Source organism: Ischnura elegans, chromosome 8 (genome assembly GCF_921293095.1).
Source record: "Ischnura elegans chromosome 8, ioIscEleg1.1, whole genome shotgun sequence".
NCBI lineage: Eukaryota > Metazoa > Arthropoda > Insecta > Odonata > Coenagrionidae > Ischnura > Ischnura elegans.
In genome coordinates, this window is record NC_060253.1 from 81,054,744 (window position 1) to 81,081,306 (window position 26,563).

Here is a 26,563-nt window from a genome sequence, read left to right on the forward strand (position 1 = left end):
ACCGGCGGTGCGTGAGGTCTATCACGATCACCCCCTCGTGGTTCGCCGCATATTGGAAAACCTTGACCGGGAAGAGAAGCGAAGGTATTCAAGTCTTTTATAGTCGGCATGCTCCGAATAGCGCGGCCCAAAAGAGAATATTGAAAGTCCGCCCGACGGAAAAGGATGAGGACTGATGAAATATTCGACGAATTTGCCGGAGTTTGGGATAGGAAGGGGTTGAGGCATCAGAAGTGGGTGGACGGATCGGAATTGCTCCCGCGGTCGTGTGGGTTGGAGCTCGAAAGTCGATGAGGGCTCCGGTCAGTGGGCTTGGAATACACGCCTAGGGAGGGAAAAATACTCCCAACTCTCGCAAGTAATTCAGCCCCTCCCACACCATCGTGGATCAGCGTTCCAGCTTCATTTCAGGCATGTTATTTGATCCATATTATTCAGAAATAAATTCATTGTACATATTGGTATACATACACCCATTGAAGGTATGAAATTTCAAAGACCGCATGCTGCAACAAATATATCAGGCCCGATGGTGACATTTCGTACGTAAATTAGAAGGGAGGATTATAAAACGCTGCTTTCATTTTGATTATTTTACTAATATCGTGATAGTAACCTCAAATAATGATATTAGCTCTATTTAGCAATCAAAAAAGTAAAATATCAAAATTAATTAAGACTTAGATGCTTCAAATAAACAGAGAGAGCGTTTTTCTCAGACAAAACCGACTTTAGGGGCACAAAAATAGACTTGCAGCCCCATTTGGAACTTTGACAGCACCTCATGCATTTCAGTTTTGGCACCAGAGCTCCAAGGGCAACCACACATAAGTCATAGCGATAGTAGACCCATTTCTAGGTTACTTGGGCTGCAACAAAGTTGCTCATGTATCAGTAGTTTGGTTTGCTTTCGCCAAAATGATTTCTTCAATAATTGAAACTGACACCCAGCCTATTATCACGAAATTTTAATTCATATCTACAAAACGTTATGCAGAAACTACCCTTCGATATGGGAAAAATCACATTTCCATGAATGGAAATTATATTACCACTAGAATGCTTAATATGGTTTTTACAACGATGAATACAATCTACAGCTCAAGTACTGGATTACGCGGTGTATTCAGAATATTATTTGAATTCTTCCACGAAGTAACCGCGAAAAAGTTAAGGTATCGATTTGCAAGTAATATTTTATAAATTAAGTCTTGGTGATGCTGAAAATATTAATATAAGAAAATCTAAGTACATATTAAAGGACAAAAATGAAATGGAGTAGAAGAAAAATGTATGCCTTAAAACTAGCGTTTATTTTATTAGCATTTTTTTACGGTAATTTGATTGAAAGTTGCAGTCAATTATTATATACTCTGAATTGCTATCATTATTGATTAGATGTTCTAATATTAGTTGTTAGCCTAAAATAAATTTATATTATAATTATTAAATGTAATTAGCTCAATACATGCTTACTGCGTAAGCATTATCATAGCCACGTACATAAAACAGTGCATGAGGGCTGTAGTAAACATGAGGATTTTAAACTTAATGGGGCGGAAATAAAGCATTAACAGCCGAATTTTTAGCAACTGCCTATTATTGCAGCCACAACTAGAAAAATATGTTCTTAAAATTTCAAAGATACAAGCATTGCTTTGTTTTTCAGCGGAATTCTTTAAGATCGAAAAGAGAAAAAAAACTCCAAAAATAATGACGATACTTTATAATCACAAATAGAAAATTTGTCTAGAGAAAAATTATTACATCATTGAATCGTTAAATTTAATTTTCAGTAGCCTTGAGTATGGGTTACCAGACGGAACCCACAACGGCGGCTGCCTTAGATTTCTTACCGGCGCGGAAACCGAAAAATTTTATTAAAATGGAAATATCTATTTTTAAAATATTGACTTTTTCTCACCGGAAACTATAAATATGCATTTCTTGGTTTTACTCCTGCCTAATTTTATACATGGGGTTATGTGATATCGTCATAATTTTAGCATGGTTATTTTTCTTTTTTCTTTCTTAAGAAGATTCCACTGGAAACAAAGTACTGTTAAATTATATTTTTATATGAGTATTTTAAAATCATTTATACATATGTATATTATAAAAGTTGTACAGCCTCTTTTATATATATACAATTTGTATATATATAAAAGAGGCGGTCTATATATGTTCCGCTATACGTTTTCATACGGCCGCATGGATTGCGGCCAAAGTTTGTACAGGCTCATAGGCCTCATGCTCCCGAGGCTCGTAATGCTTCTTTCGGTTGCGTCCGACGCGTCCTATGCATCGTTTTCTCATCACCGAACGCTGCAAGTGGGCTCAGTGCCACCTAGCACCCATTCCCCATCCTCTACTTACCCTCCCAGCTTCCGATAACATCTCCATACAATCTGCCATGTTTGTATACCTTTGTGCGCGCTGCGTGCGTGGTTAAAGCCGATTTGGTGACTTCCAGTCCTAATGCGGCCTTTCAACTTCACCGTGCACAGGTAAATGGCCCACGAACAACCTGGCTGTCCTTTTAACAAATCCATTCCGACAAATCGTGTTTCCCCCTAAGTTCTTTCATATTCTCACATTAAGAGGTAAATATGACCATGAATTCAAAGTTCCCCTACTCTGGGTACTATCCTTCTCGAATAACGCCGGGTGGCCGGCTAGTATTTTTCCAATTATGGCTACAGTATAGGCTGTTGCTAAAACAATTCTTCTTTTAATGCTTTATTCCCGCGCCATTCCACTTAAAATTTTTATTCATTCCATTCGCATGGAAATTGTTAAATCATACATATCAATATTTTTTGTACAAAGGAAGGTTAGTTTGGAGAGGAAAGCGAGAGTGAAAATTGATATTCGTCCCTTTTCCCTCAGGCCACACCGAACCGCCTGCGTTTCTAGCCAAAACCCTTTTGATGCTGCGGTGCGGCGCACGGCAATGTGGAAGGCCTGAGGGCTACGCACATGCGGGCTTCGCAAGTGGCGAGCGTTTCACACGAGAACCTGTAACCAAGGTAGAACCACCTTTGAGAAAATATCTCTATTCATGACTGCATAGAGAACCCGGGTCACAGCCAGAGGCTGAAGGATCAATTTGAGGGCTCGTAAAGCAAACAGCATCATGATCAGAAAGCTGCCAATTCACACGTTCAATTTCTAAGGCGTATTATTTGTGTTCAATTCAGTTAATTTCCTCCATTCCAACCAATTTGACTGGCAGTTGTTTTAAAAATTGAATCATGAATCGAAGCCACGACTAGCATCATCAATTCAACTAAGTCTTGAAACGTAATGCGTACGCGTTAACGCACACGTTCTGCACATGCTCAAGGCCGCCAAAGCGTCAATTCAACTTTCAGCAATGACTGGATCCGCAATTTATCATAAATAATTGTAAAACATATTGTAATATTTAATATCCAATCATGAAAAGTTATAAGCAACAGCTTTAATACCCTAAAAACATGCACGAACGTTTATCATTTCAAATTACGTCCAAACAGACTAAGGCTGTTACGAACTTTCTGTTTGAAAAATTTTTATTTTTCTATTAAAAAATTTGACTATGGCTTAAATTGGCTTTTTATGACTGTTTGGTTGAGCTACATCAAAAAAAGGCGAGGAGAGTATAACATTATGAAACTAAACCGAAAGAAATGTTAATGCTTTTGACTTACGCAGCCAAAATATGCAGCGAAAAAGAAGGGTGATGGAAAAATGCGTGTTTTTAATGAAAAGCTTAGCTTGTCTTAATTTGTCTATCTTGATATCCAGTAACTAATATATTTTAGAAGTGTTTGGAACTAGGACAAAATACCGTAGAACGAATAAACGAATTTGTAAATTCTTCCTCACGACTTAAATGGGCCACTGTTAGACAAATTAAATCCAAAAGCAAAAGCACTCCATTCAACCCGGTGAAATGACTGTATAATAAATGATAGATGAATCGTCAATGACAAATCATAAACTATCATGATGAACATAAATAATTTACAGTCAGAATGACTTTCATTGAAGAGTAGGCTCTTTCAATAATATGATGTTGAGAATTTGCGCTACACATTCTCCAGATACGCTAAAGCCAAAAACCTAAAGTCGTGCTATCATAGAAAAATGAATTGCTTGTAATACTGTAATAATATTAATAATTTTCGATAGCTGAATAATTATTACCAATCTCCAATCCCTAAATGAGATGAGACTATTATCACATTGTATCCTGGCAAGGACCAACTTTAATGAAAAAGTGTAGGCTCCCTATTGATTCCCACGTCTGCTTTTTCAAACGACTGAAAACAATAACCAATATTTTAATCAGACGGTTATCAAAAGATAATGGTGATAATAATGATGAATACTTGAAGCGCTACTCCTCTGACTTCTTTTCGAAAGGTTATCTCTCAGACTGGAACCGATGAACCGCAACTCCTCACGATTGGCGATAACTTCTCCATTAAGGAGATTAGCTCGCATCGCCCGTCTCGCCGCGCGCATGAAAGTAGCCCTCAACCTCTCTGACCTTTCGGGATCTCGATCAAAGCAGTAGCTTGGTCAAAAGCATAAGCTTTGCTGCCTTTTGGAGAGATTCGGGGTGTGAACATTGAAATTATATCGTGGCCGAGATGGTTTCGAAACGAGTGGTTAAGATAACAAAAGCGAATCGAAATTGGCCCTTTCGTTGGGTGAAACTGGATTCGAAGCAACCAGTAATCCTACTTAAACAAAGAAAGTCCTATCCACGTAGCCACCTACAATTATCCTCCGAGTGCCTCTTTTAGGGAGGATGGATATTATTAAATAAAATTGTACCTTTTATAAAATGCATAAAATCAGAAAAAATATTTCGCAGATTCTGTCTGATAATCATTCTAATTCTAATTCTTTCGCACGATAATCATTCTATAAAGTATCAAACTCCATCTATCATTTTTGCAACATGAATTGGATTTTACCTATAGCTAATTGATGGTACTAAAACAATGCTTACTTCCACCATTGTTGATACAACTTCTTTTGATGATGAAGCATCACTTGTTGTACGACGAATATTTTTATTATTTCCACTGATTGTGATTTAAAAACTAATAATTTAGGAAATAAACAACATTAAATGTTGCTTTTAAGAGTATTGTTACTTCTTTAAAATCAATTAAATGTTCTACGATAACTTGTGACCTTCGCTACAACCACCGCAACTAATATTGCATAAAAAATTAAATACATGTTGTTTAAATTTTTATGCTCGAATTTTAATTTCAACGGAATCAAGGATGAATAACGGCCCCCACATCCAAGCACGCCGTCACCGAAGCGTTGAGTGTTCATGCATAAATCTCGTTGTCCAGCTGACGGCGACGATCGTCCCCTCAACTAGTCACACACAGCTTGGTCCTGTTGGCTCGACCTGCCCACTGCCGAGTTATTCGCGAGGGGAAACCCGCGAGGGACCCCTGAAACCACCGGTGACGGAGGAGAGGTAGGGCCGCGGGGGAGGAACCGGAGAACATAGCAGGGGTGTAACAAATTGAATCCGGAGTCTCGGTTTGAAAGAGTAGGGGGTACCGGAAGGGTTAGCGGACGCAACGGAGGTAGGAAGGGTGACCGGATTGGTGCCGAGGGAGCTGATAGAACGAGACGTATTTGCAGGTGCCAACATTGGGGATATGGGGGCTTGTGGCTTCATGGGAATGAAAGTGGGACAAAATGACTTCGCGTATTCTCATTCGCTTAACATCCTGCCCTACAACGGATATCAGAGCCCTACGCAATTAGGAAAAATCGTGAAAATTTAAATTCTATATTCAGAAATGCGTTATTTCAGTAGGGGGCATTTAAAAAGTCACTGCATTTTGGTGAAATATAATCGCAGTGGAAATTTTAACACTGATTAATTTACAGTTGCCGCTTTCTTTTGCGCAAAAAATTGAGCATTCAATAATTCGAACAAGTCATCAAAGATAAGGGGAAAAGAAATCACATACAAGTAAAAGAAAACCTAATAGGGTAGTTTCCTTCATCAAAGTAAAGGAAAGGTATTGATTGCGACTCGTTACCCATCAGTATTGTATTCATAATATACAAATTATTTGTTTTAGAAATCCCAGTGTAGACGAATGTTGATGGTCAATTTTACCTCAGTTGAAAAAGGCCAGATTGGCGCCCATGCGATGCCACTCGTGACGTCACAGGGACCTAGACTCTATATGAGTAGATAGGAGTTTTATATCGTCTGAAATTACCAATGCATGTATGAGGCACAGAGCATTTCTTAATAATCACCAATTAAAATTGCCTATGGTTGGAAAGTTTCCTTCGTTTGATAGGGTATAAATAATCCTTTTTTAAGCCTGCTAGCAGGATAGTCTACGGTACCGCCATGCTCGGCAGCAAGCAGCCTGCATCGTAGCGGCGTTCATAGCGTCGCACCCATGTGGCTTCACACAGCAGCAGCCGGACGTCAGACGGGCTTTTCCCAGCATTCATACTTAGCCTTCGCGTTTTCGCGCGCTTCTCACTTCTCATTTAATCGCGAAAAATAGTTAACGTCATTTAAAAATCTGAAAGCGTGAAATATGTTCTCCAGGAGTACTCCAGTACTTCAGAAATATGTACTCCAGAACCTTTCGATTTAGGCAATGAAAAAATAATCGGAAACCACCCTGTTATAGCGAGAAATTAAAATATAAAAGTATGAAAACAATGCATCGGAACTTATCCCTGGAGTATACTTCTCTATCGAAGTGAGGTATGGGCAATAGCAGTAGCGGATATATAAAGTGTGAAGGCTTTTAAAAGGTAGTTCTACAAAGAATGATGAATATAAAATGGATCGCCCGACTAAATGACGCGGAAGTCTTAAGCAAAGTAGGAGAGAAGAGAAGCCTAGTAAATACCTGAAGAAGAAGACAGAACAAAATCTGATATCTACCAGACTTGAGACAATATGGTCTGAGGAAGACAACCATACAGGAACAAGTGGATGGTAAGAACGGAAAAGGACGACATTGAATAAATTATATGAGGTAGGTTAAGAGAGATGCGTAAGATAAGAAAAACATAGGTGTGTAAATGTAAGATGATAAGAGAATTGAGTGGACAGCTACATCGAAAAAATCTTAGGATTGCTGACCATGGACGATGATGGGATAGGGAGACCTTATATGACCGGGCTGCAGAAAAAAAATCGTAGGACTGTACGCACGCATTTAAATATTACAGTTGGTAGTCTTTTGTTACATATAGTTATCGAATGTTTAGGATACTAAATAGTCACCTTGTTTATGATTCCAAATTTGATTTAAATGAACGCTAGCAGAAGTGAAATACAACACAATTATTACTTTTTTAGACTTTGTCTTATTCCTTTACACATAGATTAATAAAAAATTTGGATCCTGCGAAACACAATACGTTCCCAATACACAGGATAGGGGACTTTCTTCAAGCCAAGCCTTTTCAGTGCTGGTTCGATGAATACCATTTATAGAATTTTTATTATAGCATTGGCCGCCGAAGCCAAACCGGTTCAATTTTACATGTCTTAATCCCCTAAAAATTAATTATCAAGGGAGTACATTTTTTACTTCGGGACAAATACTAGGTATTTATAAAAATATAAAAAATATCCTTCAGAAATTTCCTCAAAAATATAGGTTCGGTGCCCATATTTACCAAGAAGACATGTGTTGAAGCGCTTGATTAGCGGCTGAATTTCATTCAAAACAATAAAGCTGAACCTCTAAAAATTATACCACGGAAAGCAATTTTTCAGTGACTCTTGCTGCTAGTATTAATAGAAATGATCAAAATGTATTCTTCCAACCAATATAGCCAACGGAGCAGCTTCATTTCACAGTTTATACCTCTCTTAGTAACCGAAATGCTTAATAAAAATAATTGACACACGCAACTACTGCCGGCGGGTTAACCATAAGTGGGTTCATTTTAGAATACAAGTATGTGGCCAATTAGCCCGGTCAAATTAGCCCAAAAAATAGGGGTACCCTTGCATAAATTGCCAACAAGCTGAAAATTCTCACGAACCTCAAGGATACCACTCTTTTGAAATCCTGAAAAGTCCCCATCGATCCCGTGTGTGCAAAACATTTTATTCAAGGTCAAAGGTCACAAAAATGAGTTTATTGCATTTTTTGGCCAAACGGTAAGTTTTATGATAAAAATTGCTCAGATCAAAATGGCAGATCAGAAAATTATCTACAAAATTGTCATTTCCTTTTAAATTTTAAACCTTTTAAAAAACCTTTTAAATAATAATTAATAATGTTCCAATAATGTCCGGAGAGGCAACAATATAGTCAAACATATTACGGAGATTACAGCTCCAGCCTACATTCGAAAGGCTTTTTATCAGAAACGGTAAATCTTAGAGAAAAAATAGAAATGACAATTTTGTAGATAATTTTCTGATCTGCAATTTTGATCTGAGCAATTTTTATCATAAAACTAACCGTTTGGCCAAAAAATGCAAAAAACTCATTTTTGTGACCTTTGACCTTGAATAAAATGTTTTGCACACACGGGATCGATGGGGACTTTTCACGATTTCATTACAGTGGTATCATTGAGGTTCATGCAAATTTTCCAGCTTGTTGGCAATTTATGCAAGGGTCAATGTCTATTTTGACCGGGCTAAATGCTGTTTTCTTTATTTAATATAGTAAGCATATTTACGGACACACAAGTCCAGAATTCCGAACGAAGATTTTTGTTTCAAGATGACCAAGAAAAACATCTCGCAATTTTACATCTGAAAGCATTTCCTCGCATACTCTTGCAGCAACTACCGCTCACATATCCATCGGGAAAATAATGTGCCTACGCGTAGTCATTAACGTCAGAAATTCACTCCGCGGTAAACGTAATGATTCTCAGCAGATCGATAGGTTTCATAAACGCGCTAAACCGAATGTAATCGCGGCAGCGCGAGAAATTCCATCCCACCACTGCCGCGTTGAAACCAACGCTACAACTCCATTTCCACCCCATTTCGAAGGATAGACGAGAAACTGTGTCACACCGGGAGGTGACGGGCTTGCTCTACTCCGGGAACGGAAGACAGCTGTTGCTCACCGAAATGGAAGGGTGGGTGGTTGCTGTATACCTATCGCATCAGCGTGGAAGGGGGTAGTAGGTAATGGGGAGACAAGCGTAGGCGGATTTAGGATGGGAGCATGGGGGCACGTGCCCCCCCTCCCAGACGCCAAAAAAATAAACAATATTTTTAATGCGGTATCGTTATAATTACGTTCATTTTGTTTTGTGAAAATGAGTAGTAGAGTTCAATGCAGAGAGTACTTGAAAAGCTTTCTCACGTAAATCCAGTTATCAAAAATTAGTATCTCTAGTAAAATAAAAAAAGAGGTAGCGAACCGAGATGGTACGAGGCGGAAGTCAGATAATCATAAAATAGACAGGGAACATGCCACGAACGCAATGATGAAATAATCCGTACTAATTTACCGGTTTTGATCGCGAGTTAATAATTAAAAAAATACACGGTGTCTGAAAAACATAAAAGAAAACTGTCATTATCATTCACGTAGCTTGCAAAAATTGTCGTTTGATAAATTTTATTTTGAAGTAAAAAGTTATTTCGTACAGTAATTGCTGTATGTTGTTCTAAATCCCAAGTATGAGAAGATCGCTTGTATGTCAGATCCGCCCTTGGAGAAATGGCGGGCGATAAGTCAAGGACTCACCCACACCCCGGAGTGTATTTCCCCTCACATACGTCATCCCTGTGGAACCCTCAACGGGAGAGACACTTTTCCGTTCAACGAAGAAATTCACACACTACTTATTCACGACGTTTCTTACTCCAGGAGATTCAACGAGGAAAGAAAGATAAGGTACGAACGCGTCTATGCCCGACCAACGATTCCACAGATATAGTCCTGCTATTGTAGCCCCTAGGAAACATCTACCTCTAACGGAAAGGTTGATGCCGCAAGCTGGAATCCTCTTTCTACGTTTTAGAAAAGATAAAATGCTTATTCGACTCTGCAATATTTGCGTAACATCGTCCATGGAGTCTCCTCTGTCATAGGAGGAAATTGAGCGGACATTCTCAGCGGCAGAACATTTTTTGCACCACTCGGCAGTGGCTTTAAACAAAGGAACATTGAAGGAGCATGTATGGATTGAGAAAACAATAGCTTGAGTGGTTATAAATGAAGAAACAATTGCCTATATTCACCGAATCAGCCGCATACGAATGAATTACGATCAAAAACAAGTGAGAATTGTGACATTGGCATATAGTGGATTTATTAGAAGGTAGGTGGTAGGGTAAACCGGAGAGATTTTGATTATTTCACCATCTGTCACGCACAGGATTGTACTAATTTTTATCATGTTGCATCAAATTTTCATTATTTACCTTTTGAATTGGTTAAGACAGTTTTCCTTGAGAAACTAATGTAAGTATGGTCAATAGAGTATTATTGGTGACGTTCTGTAAAATTCTGAAATTCCATAAACGACAGGGATATTATATAATTTTTACTTTTAGCCTATTCCTTAATATGAAGTTTTATGCATTCAATTCTAGGATTGAGGTATTGAAAAACCATACTTTTGCATGCAAATATATATTACTGCCGACAATTTTTAATTCAATTTATTGTACTAGCTATACGAAATACCTCAAAAAAAGAGAGGCCAGAAAAAAATGTGTTTTTTTAAGTTGGAAGAGGTTATGCGTTTTTCTGAGCAATTGCTATTATAAACATGCCACGGCATAAAATCATTATTATTTCACGGTATTTACGCTTTAGAATCACGTTTTTATTAATTCCATACATCAGTGTATTTTTACGTCAAACGGATTTTTATGTTGAAAGAAAGACAGCGTAAAAATAACATTACTTATTGATAGAGAAAGTTGAATTTATCAACGAATATCTTAATTTCTAATTAATGGATTACTTTACTCCCCTGTAAATAAACAATGTATATATTGTACCCTGTCGACACTCGATTTTCTAAAGGGCATTTAAAGAACATTCAAAAGATCCCGTATTCCTAAAAAAAAACCGTTCCCAATCAGGATTGCAACTGGTATTTAATTATAATCCGCAGCGCCATTTTGAAAGCAAAATAAACTTTTTAATACTATTTTTTTAATTGTACTTGTTTTTGGTAGCAAGGCATTAAGTGGCTCATTTTATCATTTGTCATTCCCAAAAATTTTAAATTAAAACCATCGAATCAGCAGCCACCTCCATAAGCTGCCAGTTTTTCCTCAACCCGTTCGATGACTCCTTAAAAGACAGATCTCACTGCACATGGCTCCGGTCTGAAGCACGCCGCTAGTATGCGATGGAAGGTGAGTGAAAAGGATTCCTCTGCAGGAGATGGCTGTGATAAGTCGAGGCGTTCTCTAATTGGACGGTGCCTAGCGACATCAGCTTCCGCCCCACGCACTCACAACTTTTCCAGGGAAACATGTGCATCACGGAATGACACGTGCTGATTGGTTCGGATCAAAAAAATAATAATTATGGATGAACTTGATCAACGAGGCGTAGAAATATGTTCTCAAATGGTGACGAATGGCCACTCCAGCACTAGTCTTACGAACGATCCTGGTTTGCGACCAATTTCTTCCAATAAGGGGATATATCATTCCTTCTCGAGCGGACCCTTAGCTAGTCTAGTACCTCAGTTGTCATATGCAAATGTTCAGGGCATGTAGAGTGTAATGTATTTATCATTTAACGGTTTCAAAAATATGTAAAAATATAAACATAAAAATCCCGGAACATTCAAAAGGATATCGCAAGATTTGAATGAGAAATTAGTCATCAAGAAAGGCAACTTACGACTGGCGAAGAGGAAGAATTTCCTCCTCTCAACAGCTATTTACAAAATCCATTTGAAATGAAGACACAAACTCATCAATAAATATTCTTCGCTCATTTAGTCTGACAGCTAAAGTATTATTAAATCAATTTTCGGAGTCCCAAAGGTCGCAATTCTATCAGCACACGTCGTGTCATCTAGCATTGGATGAATTCGTGTGCGGGTGAGTTTAGATGTCAGTTGCTTCTACTATTTTTGTACGGAAAATTTGAACCGTTGACGGCACACTTTCTCCTACCTCCATCTTTAAGCGTAAAAGCAAATTTTCAAAGCATCAAGGGCTATAACATCAAATTCTGTTGACAAATGAGTGATAAATTATAAGAAATTGAGAGAGCATCTTTAGCGCTTTTAATTTTAATAAAATTGTTTTCTGAAGGAAAATTGAATCACATTGAATGAATAACGACTTGAGCAACAATAATCACCCTTTGCTATACAAGAAAGAGTTTCTTATGACAAGCCTTCCTCAACCAAAGTTAGTAACATTAGTGATACATTCAAATCAGAGCCTTTCATCTCACAACGTACGACGAGGTCGTTCACTCACATCAAAACAACGGAATTCATAAAAAGAATTGAGTGGACGAAAGGGAAAGATGAGCTACGGCGAAAAAAATCATAGCTTTTGAGCAAATATATTGTAACGCGAAATATGCCACCCATATTTCATGAGTTGGTGACGTCATTATTATGGTTCATTTATTAGTTCAGAAAGAACCCTTCACTTAGGGGAAACGATTCTTCTTAATAGTGCAAACGATAAAGATCCACAATAGACCGAGTGGCAAAAGGGGTTAAGGCCATCGATTTTCACGGCAATGGCCATAGAACGAGGCAGTTGATATTTTGGATGTCAGAAAACGACTCTTCATTGGAATAAATCTCAAACAAATAATTACTGCCATTAAATATATAATATATTGAGTATCGATAGTCTATAATTAAGTTTTACTGGCAAAAATTCAATTCTGTATCTCTGATGAAATAATCTTAATTAAATTTAAAAGTAGCACAACGGATAATATTTGAAATTGGATGAAAACGCAAAATACCTGTAAAGTTCCTTCCTCAGAAGAGGATTAAGGGAAGTCGATACCAACCTCATTATTTTACTAGCGCTTACATTTTAGCATGAATGTCCTTGCAAAAATTATCTTAAAATTGAAAAACGAATCAGTAATGCACTTCATCCATTTTTGTATGATAATTTTGGCACATACTTCCCATCAGATAAAATATAAAATCGAAAAATTACCACCTAAAATATAGGAACTTATATTTTAAACTAACAACTTTAAATTCGTTTCCGTAATTATTTAAAATATACATTTCACCCAACCTAGGCCTTTATTTCTTAAAGGCTGGGGCCAACTTCATGCAATAGCATAGTTATAAAAATGGTAAAAAAAGCTCATATATGTTATGATGGGTGACGTTAGATCGTGCTCTGCATATTTAGAGCAAAATTAAGGATATGAAATAAATCCTCCGAAAAATATTGACTCCTTTAAAAAAGCATTACGGAAAATGAGCCAAAACATTAAATTTTATCTTCAACCTCATTTTTAACCCGATAAAACTAGCTCGACGTGACACAGATTTACGGATCCCACATTTTTATTCTCACGTCCAGGGTCTTGAGTGTCACACAAAAAATGGCGTCAGAAGCAAAAACCATCGCCGCAACAAAAGCTGGCGGGAATCATTGCTTCTGTTGCGTTGCATGTAGTGCAGATGATAAAAAGACAACTTAAATCCCCAGGCGGAAACCTAGAGTATTCGCATTTTCGGCGTGACAAAAATTTGAGAACACCACAAATCACTGAAACTTTTTTTAGCGTGAAACATCAAAAGCTCCCGGAGGACTTGGAAATGTAACGCCTAGTGTGACACCAATGCATCCACTTGTTTCCATATTTCAGGACCGATTACCAAGTATTCCACTGAATGCAATCTGTAGTGAATACATCACAAAAAAGAATATTTTTTTGTACTAAACGATTTTGAACTGGAAATGAGGCAAAAATTCTAAGAAATACATTTAAGTTAGAATCAATGCATGAAGCAGGGAAATTCCCTTTCTCAAACTGCGACATTTATCAATTTATTTCCATTCACCAGCTTATTTACGGTATTTAGTCTGGGGATTCAAACATCAACAAAGAAGGACATTTATTTAAATATGACTTTAAATAATTGGTGCGGAAGTGACTCCAAAAACAATGATTTTAAGAGATTACTTCACAAATATAAGACTATTTACACATCGGGGCGGAAGATCTGAAAGTCAGCCTACACGTTATTATCGATCAATATACGTATTATAATGAACACCTATTCATTTAAATAAATATTGCAATCCCAATTGCGTTAATGAATGTTTCCGAAGCTTACATGTTATCTTAGCACGCAGTATATTTCCTCAATATCTCATCAAGCCATTTACTCTATCCACCAACGCCTCTTTTTCTCATCGTCCATTTAAAATTTTCATTTCTCAATTATTCCCACATTAAGAGCGCTCCGATCATACTATCAAACCTCTCCCTAACATCCGAATTCCCACGGCGCCCATGAGCATATAAAAAACCTATTCGGAAAAGCTCTTTTTCCAAAAAAAAAGTGAAAAAAAACATTGTTAGACTCGGAAAAATTACGGTACTTTCTGCTAATTACAACCCACTGGCACCCTTTGATCGGATTTTTTTTATTAACGCATTAACCAGAGACTTACAATTCTTTATTTTACCCCCAATGCAATAGCTCTATTGCAATACAGCAAATCGCCTAAGTGCCGAAGAAAATAAAACAATATTATTTTTCCACCCTTTAATCTTTTGCATCCCACTCGGGCTGCCGTATGCTCCACGTATGCCGTATGAATCACAACATAAATGATAGTGAAGTGATTACAACGGTATCACATAGTTGAATAGATATTTTCCTAAGATTTATGCTTTAAAATTGTACGTGAAACTAGCAAATAAAAGTCATTAGCTTAAAAAAAAAACTCATTTTACAGCTGATATTAATACGGACTTACATTTGTAGGTCAAGGTAAAAATACCGCATCTCTACCCCCATGAACAACTTAAAGGAGCTTCGGAAATTTAACTAAGAAATATTATTTTTTGCAGTTAAGCCCTTTTGGCAAAAAGTTACAGATATTATTTTCCAAAAACTATTATATTTTTGTCAAAATTTGGAAGGGTTGTTTGCACGAAAAAAACGTTCATGCATGGGTGTCAGTATTACAATAATGTATAAGTGTTAACTCCTAATCATTCATCATCCCTCACCAAATGATTCTCATCTCTCATAGAGCGCACAAAAACTCGAGATTCACTGCTAGACCGAAGCAAGAATAATGGTCATTGCAGGTGTACAAGACTTATCCCTCCCACGACGCATCGACGCGACGATATATCCACTCACATAGTGGATGATGCTAAAAAAATATATGTATACAAAGGTATATTTATCCAATCATACATTTTTCTGCCCAAACGAAAGATTTACGCATAGAAAAATAAAAGATTAATTTATTTAATTATAGTCCTACGCACAGCATCATTCGCACTAAATTTTATTGTGAACACCAAAATACGTGGTAATTAGTGTAATAAATCTCGCGTGCTAAATTTTAATGGTAGCATTATTCGAAATTGGTAAGCTACCAGGGTGAAAACCTCCTACCCATTGTAAATTGAATGGAGAATAAATAGCCATCACCCAAAGATTCAGCAAATAGCAAAAGAGTAACAAATAAATGAACTAAATTACAAAATAAACCCTGACTTCTGAATTAATACAACGTGTTGTGGCCTCAGGAAGTAACTCTCCGATACGACACTCAGAAAGCTACAACAAATTCATATTACATAATTACTATACAATATTATATACAATTACTCAATTCAATTAATTTCTTCAATTAAATACGTCACGTGGATACACTTTTGCATTGACTTCCTAGTCGATAGGAGTTGTATTCGGGATCATCTACGGCATTACCAATTTTTCAGCGAAACTGACTTGGAATTCCCTTTTATTTTATATTCTACTATTAATTTAGGCTGCTAACAACACGGAATTGCCTCAATTATTCAATAAATTGTTCACTGATGAAATATGTATCATGTTTAGTGGTGCCCTATATTAGGCCAGCGATAGAAAGCAAATGCTCTTTTTTATTGTGTATATTAGAAATGGGCTCAAAGGTGCTAAATAAATGAGGTCATAGTGTGTGAAATAAGTATTTTTGTATCTGTTATAATTAATAGTAATGAATTATTGGTGCCATATTTGTATTTTCTCCAAATGAGTTCATGACCGAGAGAATGAAAACGCAATCTCATTAATGTTACAGGTCTGACCAGTACTTCAAAAATGGATAGGTAGTAAATGCCTACCATGTTTCTTTACAATAAAATTGTATGCTTACCTACAACCTGTATGACCAGTAAAATTCTATAATTATTAAGGTACTTACTCATTTTATGAAGTTCAGATGTGTTAGGCAGAATTTAAGCAGTACATCAAAATAGCGAGAGAAAGGATTCCACTGGAAGGGAGTACAAAAGAAAAATCATTTCGCTAGGCCGAAATTCGAACCCAAATATCCAGAATTTGCGCCAGGTGTTCAATACATTTTCCTTACATATATCCCGTTAAAGTGCATATGCAACCAAGAATAAAAAGTCTTAATTGTACAAAACGCATTTGAATCGCATAAATTTACACTCTTAACCAACACGGCATCGGGAGATACCTGATAAGACTAATGATTTTGTCCTCAGTGGAGTTTTCGCAAGTAGTGGGCGTCTGCTAGTGACTCCGAAAAGATATTTCGCGGTTATATCCTGTAACCCTTTCTAACACAGAGCTGCGTCTGGGAGACATCAAGTTCAGACACAGAGAGTCAAGTTCAAGAGTCATTATTTTAAAAAAGTAAAAAGTTGCTACTCATTCATAATTATAGTGGCTGCTACATATTTCGCCATTAAACTTTACAAAAGAACACGTGGTTTAAAACTTTCCAGAATAGGGCTAGAAATGTATATATTTTTGATGCTACTTTGAAGCAACATTGGGCCCTAATGGGTTAACAGCATCTGCCATTATCATCATCATCAGTCAAGAATCCTAAAATAAGTTTGACGCAGCTCTCCATTCCTCTCTCCTATCCACTAGCCTTCTCATAACGACGTTTTTCTTCACCTACATCCTTTATAACCTGTCCTAAGTAACTCATTCGGAGCCGTCCCTTGCCCTTCTTCCTTTCCACCTTCCCTTCTGCGATTTTCTTCTCCAGGCCATCATGCCTCATCATGTGACCAACTAAGTTGTGCCGTCTTCTGCTTAAGGTGCTTAGAATATTGTATGAATTAGGCTAGATTTAGATTCCAAAGAAATCGCGAGACGTCTTTCCAAATCGAGGCGACAATGGGTGAGGCAATCCCTTCAAGACCGCTTGGAGAGACGCAATGGGATTGGGGAGGAGCAGGCACGGAACGGATAGTCAGCCTTAACGCGGCGGCATTGGCCTACTTTCCGTCGGAGCGAGTAGAGTATTCCGCGGGGAGGTGCGGTTCGAATTCCTCCCTGGCGGCGACGAATCCCACGTCTCCCGTCTACACTGTACGGATCTGTCCCCCGCTCCGAAAATCTCTCGCAATGGGACGTGAAAGAGATCCGCGCCAAGGGGGTAGCGGACTGGTGAACGACGAGAAAACAAACAAAACACGACTTTGCGATACAAAACCTCATACCTCGCTCGGACAGCATTCAGTCGTATCACCGATCGTACGAACTACCGTGCATTCACACTCCGACTGTGAAACCTGTGCTGCCTTCTAGTGCTGAAATATATAGAGAACGAGACTCTGACAGCAAATCTGTTGAGGTAAGTAAGGTGTCCAACGTATATTTAACATACATTTCTCCTTCCGCCCAGATTCTTCCTTGCTGGGACACCTTCTCTCTCTCCTTTCTCTCAATATGATTGAAATTTTGTTTTGATGTTATTTCTTTAAAAACAATTTTGTAATATATACAGCATTATTTTTTTGGCATACATTTTTGTTTTTTGATGGTGGATCAATTCTGGTATTAAGACCTTGGAGACCACCTAAGGCTCCCTCTCCTATGTTATTATCAGTTGTACAACAAAATTTAGGAGTAAATAAATCATAGTATTATTATTAACTCCATGATAAAAAATCGATGGCAGCTTAACGAACTTTTCGTCTTTCTCTTGTTGCTTCCTCTTCCAATTTCGCAGCACCTAAATAACGTAATGTGGCAACTTTCGGAACCACGTGAACCATTGTCTGGACAGGCGTTCACACCACTAGTTCTGCCAACTATCGTTTGGACGATCGCTGGAAAAATCGTAATCCGAACGAGGCCTCACCCCGGGAAGGAACGGTCCATCCTTTGAGGGATCGAAGTGGCGTCTGTAGCGAGGGCAACAACCGAGCAACTAGCCCCCAGACTAATTTCGTTCGTTCGTCAGTTTGGAGGACTTGACTTGCCCCTCCCAGTGGACAGGCACGCTTCTTTCCGTTGAAGTAAATAAACCGGAGAGGAAGGAGTGGACTTCATTTTCCACCGATCCTGAAGGAAGAGTCCGAGAAACTCTATTCTCACGAGGAGTACGGTAGTGGTCTCTGACGCGTATACGATTACGCCGGGTGCCACGATTTTAATTTCGGAGCTCCGCATAAAATGTCTAGGCTAAGCTCTTTATTGATTCATATATTTTTAAGGTCAAAGTAAATTACGGATAATAGCAAAATACGATAACTAAGCGATAAAAAAATTAAAATTTATACCCTAAGAATGATCCTCGCCTTGAATAAATATTTCACTTGGCCAAAATCAAATATTTTTTCAAGGCGAGCTTCACACGCAGTGTACATTTATTTGTACCCATGCGCATGACTGCGTACAAAGTCACATCTTTAACGCAGTGCTTTGGAATTTCAAATAGTTTATGCCACAGATCATTCCAATGAGTTGATTTGGATTATAACCACCAAAATTTAAGTTAACTGGTGCATCACTACAGAAAAATCCGTTATTCACTTTTGTAGCCAATAGTGTTAGGAAAATGCATTCCAGTATGATGAGAAGAAGAACATTTTAAATAATACAGGCATTTTGATGCGATAGAATACAAAGTAAGGTTGAGGAAATCATGACTCATTTTTAAGATGAGAAAGACAGGAGGATTTTGAAATAAATAAAAAGACCTGATAGTCTACAACTGAGCGTCTGAAAGACACTTTACATGTGATAGAGATGAAGTAATGCGAAAGCATGACTACAAATTTTGGTGCGTAGTGTCGGATTCGTGCCCATAAAACGACAGGTAGTCATAGGGTCTAGATATCCCGATACGAAAGAATGGACTGATGGTGAATACAAGTTTAAAAGACAAAGTCAACTACGATCATTAAATAATAATATGTATATAATTTTATTATGTTTTTTGATAAGTGTATAATGAGATACAGATATTTTTGTGAATGCGTTATGATTTGAATCGAAATATAGGACATTAATTTATCAGAAAGTTGAGACGCTCAACTACGCTGAAAATATGCCACAATTTTAATTGAAAGCGTAAAATAATATTGCAGATGCGGATTAGTATTATGAATGCTAATTCTGATAAAATTTGCACAAGATAGTTGACAGTTGCACAAAAAAATCGAAAAGAACATTTGAAGAGAAAAGGAATAACTTAATCGCTATTAATTTATATTTAACAAATTATTTCTAACTTATTGATGTGCAAATCGATTACATCCGCGACGTCAGAGGTTACATAAATGTCAACATGATGTATCAAAGCTGTTTTCAAATTGGCACCAGAAGTCAAAAAGAAACGAGAGAGACCCAGTAAGTCATGATTGGATGGTAAGTGTTAAAAATGAAAAGGAAGAGGAATAGATGTTGGAGAGATATGTGATAGGGAGGGGGGAGAATGGGGATAGTGAGGTAGACTTATGAAGAAGGACGTTTTAGCTTGAATGATGGACATATTTCTTGGCTTGGGAAAAATTCCGTTAAGTGGAATCTCCCGATTAAACAAATTCATAGTACCCCTAATTAATGGATATAATGCCCAAGGCGGCGTTTTCAGCGGAAAAAATTCAAGTTGTATCTCAAGGTGGGAGAGGAAATTGTTCCACTTACCAGTGACTTCAGCTTTGTGATCTACTTCAGGAGGATGATGCATTCATTTGGGATGGGATGCTCCTCGAAGCGTGGAATTCTGAAATAATAAAGAGGAACATCTTTATTTTTCGTTTCAAACTATGCTCTAATTTCATTTAAGCCGGGAAATCCCCGGAGAATTATTTATATTGCAGTTCACTGGTCCATAAATAGCATTATGTCTCCGTTTCACGAATAATGCGAACTTCATGGTGAAAGATATGAAATAATTTCTCCACTGTCTACAAAATTTCGCTGCAAATACAGCCTAGATCTGCATTTAGGGTATTTGGTGGCTAAATATTGAAGAAAAGACAGATATGAGAAAACAAAATAGGAAGAAAGAAGTAAGACGTGAGAATAAAAGCTAGATACCTATACGGAAAAACTCGTTGCCGTTAGATATCCGTTTTCCGAATAATATCTTAATTAATGCAGGGTAACACTATCATATTCAGCTCAATAGCTGTGTTTATAATTAAATTTCGACATATAAATATTTCACATGCACAAATACCCTTCATTCGTGTAGAAATTGTTGTTTTCACGAAGGAGGAAAACTTTGCGTTAATACTACACAAAAAACATATTCTAAAGTATGAATTACTGCGATAATAGCAGCCTTATTGCATTTTAATCCCGTCTAATTAATTTGGATATACATATCTAGTACACTTAATGAGGACTAATACTGTTATTTTCATATTTATTCCTTCTGCTATGAATCAAGCCTCGTTATGTCATAACATGCTACTTATTCATCAACAGGTGCCAAATATTGGCCATGAATTTTCCTTTCTGTTTTCTCCTTCATTATTTTCATATCACAGCACATTGACAGGCAGAAATTTTCTTCCCAACACCTTCTCACCTTTCCTCAATCTTCCTCAATATTGCGGTGTTACAGTGCGTATTCGCATACATTCCTTGATTCCTTTGCTCATTTGTGTAACGCTATTTGGTCTTCTAACCGTGAGAAGTCAATTGTGAGTAATCGACACGCTAAATCTTTGGTTTTCTCAAAGCACTCTTGGCAACCATCACTATCTGTCTCAGTTACAAAAATCAAAAGTATACCGCGAAAAAAACTCGAAAACTGAGAGGAAAATATCCCTGTGGTTGCATCAGCCGAAAGGTTTCTTTGAGGTAAGAGAAGAAAAAAATCATAAAAAATAAGTGCGTTCCAAAAGTTTAGTCGACTGAAAATCTCCTTTTGAGTCAGCCTCAACAAAAGACTCTTCCAACGCGAGGGTGAATAATAAACTCTTGGAGTGGTTCCCGAATGAGCTTTTGCTGCCAGATGAAACAATCTTTAAGGGGATCGATGAACCGCAAGAAAGGTCTTCTAATGGATCTTCTCCTCGAGGTTTACCCTGAATTACGAGGAATAACTAGATGTGGGCGTCCTGTAGTAGGGCGTCTCCCTCCAGAGAGCTCCAAGAACAACCCACAAACAGGATGCGTATTAGCCTAAGAGCACAAGCGGCCAAGGTCACCAGAATTAATGGGGCAATTGGGCACCTGAGAGGTACGACCGTGACATACGGATGATGTTCGACGGCAGCAGGTAAAGATGATGATATAGGCCAAAGATTAGGAATGACTGGTATGGGCATGTAAGCTCTGTACATGAATACATGGAAACATCAAATTATTAATAGAAGAGGAGATATACGAGGTATGATCAGAAAAAAAAAACTATTTTTTTAATGTCACGGATTTGGTTGGTCCGATTGTTGAAATTGTATTTTATTATGTTGGTACACATGCCCCTAAAGTATGATAAAATTTTCAGCTGCAATTATTGTTTAATTTGTGAGTGGCAGCCGTGCGTTAGACGAGTTTTTATGGGCTCAGCGATTTTCGTTTGTTTCAATAAATGTATCAAAGAATGATTGCAAAGCATAGAGTTATCGTAAAGTATAATTTGTGAAATGCTAAAAAAAGGCCTATGGTGAATATGCTATGAGCAAAACAAGATTTTTTTGTGCGGTATAAGCGATTTCGTGATAACCGTGACGGCGATGAAGAAGACGAACCCGGACCCCGGAGGCGCTTACATATCAACAACCGACGGAAACGTGAAAAAAGGGGTCCCTGAGCTGTTTTATGTATATTTCAGGCCCCTTACATATAAGGGTGGATGGAACAAATAACATCACAGTGAAATTTGAAACAAATATTTTACAGTATGGTACACCTGCAAGATGAACAAAAAAAATATATTCTTTAAAGTATGAATGACTACGATAATAGTAGCCATGTTGCATTATAATATGACTGTCTAATTAATTTGGATATGCATATCTAGTAAGCTTAGTGAGGACTAATACCGTTATCTTCTTAGTTATTCACTGTGCTATTCTATGATATTCTTGCATGTTCACTGGGATTTTACGACAATATTTTTATGCACCATGATAATACAAGGAAAATTATTCTCATCAAGAACGCTTAGTTATCATTCATTATTTTCAATTGATACAATCGAAATAAACATTATTTATCAGTTTTAAACGACTGAATACATAGCTTTGTGAAAACACTTGACGACGAACACCCACATTGCTTGCCGCCTTGTCATCCATCATGTTTTACGAATGCAAAACAAAACATATGTGGCATGTGGTGGCAGAACCGTGTATTTAAAGGTACAAAGAAGTGCAGCGGCGGATTTAAACGACAATAATTCAGAGTTGACGGATTATAATAATGAAAATATGGAGGTACGCGTATACCTCGGGTCCGAAGGTACGCACGTATACTGGTGTGTATACCTTGGGTCCGAAGAGAGAATATTTTGAAGGCGAAAAACTTAATGCCGATGAATAATTTTTTTTTCAATTAGCTAAAATTTCCGTAATTTTCTGAAACAACTCGTATTGTGCTAAATGCAAGGATAAATCCACTCGAGAGACTTATGAGTAGCTTGTGGCATATATGAGAACAAGGATATTATTCTCACCAAGAATACTTATTTATCATTATTATCAATTGATATAATCTTTATAAACATTATGTATTAGTTTTAATTAACTGAATACATAGCTTAATGGAAACACCTGACGACGCACACTCATCTTCCTTGCCGTTGTGTCATCCATCATGTTTTGCTAATGCAAAACAAAAGAAATTTAGCATTTAGTGGTAGAATCGTATACTACAAGGTACTAAGAAGTGCATCGGTGGGTTTAAACGCATTTGAAGGATTTTAATAAAGAAAAGGTGGAGGTGCCCGTGTGTGTACCTTAGGTCTGAAGAGGTTGATGAATATCTAACGGGGAATACTTTAAAGGCGAAAAAATTAATATAGATGAATAGATCAATTTTTTTTAATGAACTTAAATTTCTGCAACTTTCTGTACACACCTCGTATCATGCTAAATAAGAGGATAAATGCACTCAAGAGATGTATGAGTAGCTTATTGGACATTAACCCATACGTATTTTAATTTTCCATGGCGTATATGAACTAAACCTCTCCATAATTTCTTATAATTTTCATTAAGGTTACATATTAATATGTATTAAATGCAATTATATGATTCGTCTATATTTTCAATGGAATCAATGTAGTATATTCTGTATTGCATAATATTTATGCATCATTTTTTTTTAATTGAATGCCGTAACAACAACGCAACCGGCAGTTCGCCGGCTCTTTACCTTGTGGAAAATCTAGATAGGCCAGCGAATCGCCCAAAAGGGTTTATTACAAATAGAAAATTGACATATAAGAAGTTCTTTATTTGAATCCCATCATTTGAATCGGAATAAAAATTTAACGTCTTTTAAATTAATAAAATTAAATTATAGTATGAGGGGAGTTTTCTGCCGCTCTTCCTTTATGGAAACAAATTGCATACGATACCAGGTACATTAGATTGTAAATCATCACTTTACGATGCTGATTCACTAATCACCACGACCAAGCGAGTTTTGTTTAACGCCTACGTTCACGGACGGCCATAATGTCTACATAAATGATCCACCCAGCATTTTATTCGACAGCTGAGAGAGAATATTTGGTACCGTTTGCGCTTTCAGAAACAAAGATACATTTCGTGGCAAAAGACCAGGAAAGGAAGGGAAAGATATGGATGAGAGCTCAAAAGGACGAGAGAAGAATGATGAGAGAAAACGATCTAGACACTATGATCGACTCTCTCACTTCTTCCGTGCCCTTCACCCCCTTGGCGTCATGATTTAAAGCACCCTTCTACCTATCTTTTATTCTCTGGTCCTTTATACTATAAAACAATAAACTCATCATGCTGTGATTATTTGCTGCAACTCAGCGCAGTGACATACCTATATCCAACTAGTTTAGCGAATTAAAGTCCCCTGAATGTTTTAAACTCCAATTGTGGAAATGCAGCAAAATGGCTCCACATTAGACGCTGTAAAGGCTATAATTCGTACATAATATCTTCAATAAAATCATGATTTGAAAATTTTCTGGACTCACTTTAATGGCCAACCAAAACATTGCACAGTTTTAGCAATGGATGAAAGGCAGTGTTTTTTTACTTAATTCAGTATAAATAAAGAAATACCAGTTACTTTTATCTATAATCCACGCCAAATATTATATTTTATACGGCCAATTATTTTAAGCTCCACTATATTGTCAAGTGATATGAAAAAAATTAATTTTATATTTCCGACAAGCTCTTTTTGAACTTGATAGCTCTATAAATCAACATTAAATAACAATAACACTAAAAGAGTAATGGATATAACAGCTGTAGCATGTATGGAACAGGAACATATTGAAAGACTACGTTCACCTGCAAGAATATTCTTCGGACAAAGGATTGATACGGGTTCGTGGTTTCTCCTGATCCACTCTGAAACGTTTGTGTGACACTCAGTGAGAAATAATGGGTTCATGCTTGGCGAGTGACACTCCCCGTATAGAAAAAAAAGAAGGAGAACAAATTGAGGGATACGTATCGCCATTGTGAGGACAGAGCCATGGGCATGTCAGAGGGAGGCGAAGATGATGAATGGATTCCTCGAATACATTCGTTCAACACGGTAAAGATGCATAGCCTCGGTCAAATGGTTTACGGTAGACCTCTGAGCATCCAGCTAGCAGTATTTCCCACCACAGTCTTTCACAACTACACCGCACATTAATTCTTCCTCTCCCTCCCTCTATCAACTCAAGATGACCACTCAATCATTCGCTTGTAACAATGGGGATTGGAAAAATAAGTTTGAATGAAAAGGGGTCCACATATAGGACGTATTTGAGCAATCTATAATTTAAAAATGTGGACTTATTAATTATGAACCCTAAAAATATCCCGAATGCATAAATTAATACGGCTTTTTTTCCACCATAAATATAGAATAAAAAACCATGAGTATATATATTCTTCTGAATGAAAACGACATCCAGCTATGAGTATTTCCCGCTACACTCTTTCAAAACAACACTGTACATTCATTCTTCCTCTCCCTCTCTCTTTCAACGCAAAATGACCGCTAAATCATTCACTGGTAGCAATGGGGAATGGGAACTTGTAAAGGTATTCACATATGGACGTATTTGAGCAATAGAAAAAAATTAAGTTCAACTGATTCTGGCGTTATACAGTGGAAGTTCGACATTTCCTTAATGTTTCAGTTTCCAACGAAACCCTCTTTCGTTGTAGCACAATCAATGAACATTATCACAAAAAAAACAAGGGGAGGCTGAGTAGGGGTTCAAAATTCCGGCAATAGTGGAGGTCGGAAAATTTTCCATTCTATCTAGTGTAAATTGGATTCCCAAGGGGGGGCTATAGCCCCCTTAACCCCCCGCATAGATCCGCCACTGGTTGCACTTTTCCACAATAATTTTATTCGTACTTCGGCTCACAGAACCATCATCTAGTACAATATCTTGTCGAAACGCGACGTACGAATTAAATTATTTTGTAAAAGTTTAACTACCTTTAATTTCTATAAGATTTTAAAAGTGTGGATTAATTGATTATTAACTCCTAACATTAATCCACATGCAAAATTTAATACTACTATTTGTTTTTACATAAGGCTAGAACGAAGAAACGTCGCGTCGGTTAATATACTTCTCAATGATAACGATATTAAAGTTAAAGGACGGCGTCCGTTACATTGGAGTATTTTATAGTTCATAAGACCCAAGTTTAAATTTTTCTTCTTTAAAGTAGGTTTTTCTAGCAATATGCGGTTATGATATTCCCAAAATCAATTATAAATGCAGCCTTATGCTAAAAAATCAGGATATCTGTTTTATTTTCGATATGTATAACATGCATGATAAATATGTGGTCTTCGTGATAAAACTTCCATGTCTTCTACCCCTTCTTTATCTCTCAAAATATCACAACTTTCTAAAACATTAAGGCATGAGGCCCATATTACTGACTCATGCCATAAATGATGAGCAATCAACAGCTAG

The 26,563-nt window shown here is 37.2% G+C and overlaps 1 protein-coding gene across 4 annotated transcripts in view; it reads right to left on the reverse strand.

Annotated features, from left to right (window-relative positions):
- The window catches only part of LOC124163368 (FMRFamide receptor), a 682,967-nt gene that overhangs the window by 261,061 nt on the left and 395,343 nt on the right, over positions 1–26,563 (reverse strand). For all 4 annotated transcript variants that reach the window (XM_046540240.1, XM_046540239.1, XM_046540241.1 and 1 more), the window contains exon 5: positions 20,110–20,188. The gene's annotated coding sequence lies outside the window, so the exon portion shown is untranslated. The remainder of the gene's footprint in view (positions 1–20,109; positions 20,189–26,563) is intronic.